Raw genomic sequence first — 4,696 nt, 5'->3', positions numbered from 1 at the left:
ATATATATATATATATATATATATATATATATATATATATATATAATTAATGTTGGTAGTTGGGCGCAACATAAACTCTAAATTTAGTCGTCACTAATTGTGACTGTACGTGCTACAAGCACGAATATCGCTAGAAATAAGAGCTAAACCACTTATAGTTGCGTGAAAGCACATTTATATATACTGAGAGAATAGGTAACTACCCATGAGAGAGCAAAGTTTGACCACGGACTGCACAGTTTCATCCTAGTGGGAATTTCAACAGTGAGCTATTGTTTCTATAATCCAGTGTTCTAGCTATGCTTAGCTCATGGGTCAGTTATCTACTCTGTTAGTATATATAAATGTGCTTTAACTCTCATTTCTAGCAAAATACATACAACACATATAGTCTTAATTGGTGACTACTAAATGTTCTATATATATATGTGTGTGTGTGTGTGTGTGTATCTATGTATGTATATGTATTTAGATAGAGCATAAATATACAGGATACTAAGTAGAAAATACTGAATTTCTTTTCGTAACTCGACAGCTGTTTCAGGAAGCTCGATATTACCTAATAATCTTAACATTCACAATATACATGTAGAATATGAAAAATGTCTTGTGTATTCATCCAGTAAACGGACATACGGAGGTATTACAATAAGTGCGGCTCCATCATCAAGAGAAAGTTGGCACAAATAGCTCATATAGTAGTAGCAGAGATTTGAAAGCGCGTGAGGAAGAATAAAAAAAAACAGGCAGAGGAAGAAGAATACATGCAACGTAGGGGGAAGGAACAGAGTAGAGATGAAGAAATGAAAAATAGGGAGAAAGAGAGGGGTAGAATAATTGAAACAGATGTAGAATAAATGAAACAGAGAGAAGAGGGGCGAAGGTAAAATTAAGGTCTGTGTGATGAAAGGGAGCATCACTGGTGGTCAAGGGAATTTCACTAAGCAGACACTAAATCATTTAGGGACTGCATCTCACCATACAGGGAGAAGGGATCAGATTAGCAATGAACGAAAGGAATAGGTGTGGAGGCAGCGGAGAAGGAAAATGCTGACTCACGGTGCTACACAGTGGGACTGAACCAGAACCCATGTTATTGTGTGGCAAACTTCTTAACCACACAACCACGCCTAAGTATATATGTAATATAAAATGCCACGGTCGTTTGATTTATTTACGAAATTTAATATAAGAGAGTTTAAATTCGGTGGATTAATAGAATCATTAGAGCGTGGCTGGAGTTTGAAATTCCTTGCTCTGTTCCTTACAGAGTTCTATTCCCTTCAAATTTCTCCGAGGTCAACATAATCTTTCTGGGGAGAGGTGCTCTAAAAGTACCAGTCAGTGAACTGGGTAGATATAATTGCCTATACACGACCCCAAATCGTATATTAAGAACTTTAAAAATTAAATTGTTATTTAACCCTTCAGCATTCAAATTACTCCGTCTAATGTTATGCTTGTTTATTTACTTTGTTTTGAATTAATCATGCATTTCTTGCAGCTCTAAGATTTCAATAACGTGATTGTTTATCTTAGAACGTCTTTGTAGGGTGGGTCTGGCCTGTTTCAACATACAAAGGGTAGAATATTTAGGCTGGATCTGGCCGGTTAAAATGCTAAAGGGCTAAGCCACTTGACAGTACTGTATATCCCTTATTAGAAGTCTTCTAGTCATGGTTATCATGTCATTTATTATTTTTGAATGAGGTATTGTTTCTCTGTGGAGTCATGTGAGCTAGGTTCAGGTTGTTGGACTAATCGTCGTAAGATTGTGGTTTCAATATCTGGACCGCGTGACGCATTGTGTGATGGAACAAAACACTTCATTTCATGTTACTCCAGTCCACTCAGCCGGTAAAAATGAATACTCTTGTGACAGTTCAGCGTCCCGTCCAGTGGGGTAATTATATATACGCCAGGAAAACCAGGGAAACGGCCCTTATGACTTCATAGGGCTCGAGAAGGATGCTTTTTATCGCTTGTTTAGATCAACATTATCCGAGAATTCCTTCGTTTATTAAGAGACTATCGTGAAATTCTAGGGAGATTTTGTTGCTAATTCTAGCAGATTGATTGACCAGGTTGAATAGAAAATGGTTTCTGATTTAGGTAGAAGGCCAACAAATTTGAGTGGAGGTTTGAGTGGTCAACAATTTCTCCCTTTAAACCTTTGGGGTCCGCAAAGGCATATTATATATATATATATAATGGAACAAAAACGCAATAGAGGACAGTAAAACATCCGGACAGATAGACGATACAAAAGCGTACAGGAAAAACAAGAAATAGAGGGACAGGAAAAAAAGCAAGGACAGATCATTCGTGGCCTTCTCTCCTTAGTCAAGTTTCCAGATTGTCCTTACAGTTTCGAGCAATTACACTTGAGACTGTTCAAATCTGGTTGACTCCAAAAAGTCTAAACTAAGAGCATTGAAGTTTTTTTCTGAGAAAGCAAGCGAATGTACAACAACAAAGACAAAAGACGGAGGACGTGTTACACAACTACAAATACAAACAAGAAAATAACAACAGGTGTGTTTTGACTAATAAAGACGAATCAAATTGAGTTGGCGTATATGGAGTGAAAGCTTTGAGGCAGGACATAAGAGATGTTGGCGGTCGGCAGTCAAGCTAAGAAAGAAAGATTATGCCTGTCCGAATACCGGTCACGTAGAAGGAGAACTGAGGTAGAGGGCAGAGGGATTGAAGGATTAGGGGAAGAACGAGAAAGAGAGAGAGAAAAACTAAAGGGATAGAGGGAAAAGTACAAGGAAGACAAACGAGTATATGTGGGTATACACGTCTGATGTAAAAGGGTATTACATAAATAAATAGTTGGTTGTGGTTATCTAAAAATAACCTCTCATAGAAATATATGTTAACACAGAACGCACTCCGTACTCCTCGAATGTAGGTACGATATTCAGTATTCACTGTTCAACCAACACACGTCGAGCTAACACGGTAAACCAGCACAGTCGCATTAATAGCGTCAACTATCCCCTTGACAGTTCACTCAGTAATTGGTTAGTCAATCTTCAGTCTCGTCGGGGTGTTCGGTTTTCTCCTATAACAGAAAGTTTTGCTGATGCTTTAACTATTCTGCTATCTTGGTACCTTCTGGAAAACAACAGCAATAACCAGCACCACAAGCGCGACAACGAGTACGATCTAAGCCATTTTTTTTTTTTTTGTGTATAAATCTTCAGATATGTTACTGATTGAAGGAGCACAAGGAAAATGGTATGATTCATATCAGTCGTTAGAGAAACCAGAATTGACTGCGTTAATGCGAAGACCTCTACGTGGCCGCTCGAGCGACTAGAAATAACAGTCAAGAACGTTTCTTAAATAACACCATATTCTCTTTAAAAATATGGACACATAATGTAGTCTGGGCTACATTTGCTAGTAAAAAAAAAAAATAAATGGGACAGGTACGGTTAGAATGCCTTTGATTTGATCAAAAATCTGCTCACAATTGACAAGCTTTATATAATAACAGCAACAAGAATCATCCTTCACCGAATAATGTCATGTTTTTGTTTGAGAAAGTAGGAAGTCATTATGTATATTTGTCAGGTAAATGAATTATTTAATTCCGAGTCAACCTTTATCAAGCTGACATATAAAGTAAACTGTTACAAAATGTGGACATATCGACTTTTTCTATATCCACGATATATACGTTATTGAATATGATATTCTTTTAAAGACAGTACAGCAGGATTTAAAAAGTGAATTGGACAGTTATTTGTAGAAGATCGAGATACTACATAATAGCTTTCTTCTTAGCTGATGAAGTTTATATTTTTTGTTCTTGTTTTGCTTTTTGTTCTTTGGGTTGTTTTTTTCTCCGCAGTTCAGCTACACTAATTACGAATGGTGGTATTTCGGCCCACCTCAGTTGCCTACATTCACACTTCACCTTTCATTCACCCACAAGAATCGAAACAATAATGAGTATATTCATATACTAATTGCTGTTAAATGTCGCTTTCGGAGAACAACTTCTCTCTTTAGACCTTTACTATTTAGATTCAGTGATCCGGGTGCAGCTTTAACTGAAGAGACACAACCAGATGGAAACACTGGTATCTCAAAGTCCTCTCTATCACTGAATCATATGTTTGTTTTCAATACACATTCTCTGAAGGGAGAAGTTGTTCTCAAAAGTCGAAATACAACACAATTAGTATAGTCACGCTGAAATCTGCCTGCACATATCAAGAATAATTATAATCATCATTATATATATATTTCTAAATAAAGTGTTATTTCTGGCACATTATGCGCTAGCATGTGCAACAATCAATAACTATTAAATTTTCAAATAAATTTATTACTTGTATAACAAGCACATTAAGTTGAGTTTTACATTATGCGGAAATGTTCAATATTTTGTTTTTATGTTTATGAGAATTGTAAGGTTTTAAAAGTCAGTAAGCTCATCAACTGCTATTTGCTACATAATATTTTTGGTTTCTTCTGCAGTTAAAAGTTTCTTTTTTAAATAGCTTCAGGGTGTTGAAATATGTTCTTGCGTTCCAATTATCAATGCATATTAGTAGAGAACACATGCATAGAGAGGGTGGAGAGAGAGGAATAGAGTTAGATAGAGACATTCAGGGGCGCACACTGAAACATACACGTACATAGACATATACGTATATATATATATATATATATATAT

Source organism: Octopus bimaculoides, chromosome 5 (genome assembly GCF_001194135.2).
Source record: "Octopus bimaculoides isolate UCB-OBI-ISO-001 chromosome 5, ASM119413v2, whole genome shotgun sequence".
In the NCBI taxonomy this organism is placed as follows: Eukaryota; Metazoa; Mollusca; class Cephalopoda; order Octopoda; family Octopodidae; genus Octopus; species Octopus bimaculoides.
This window is presented reverse-complemented; position numbering follows the sequence as displayed.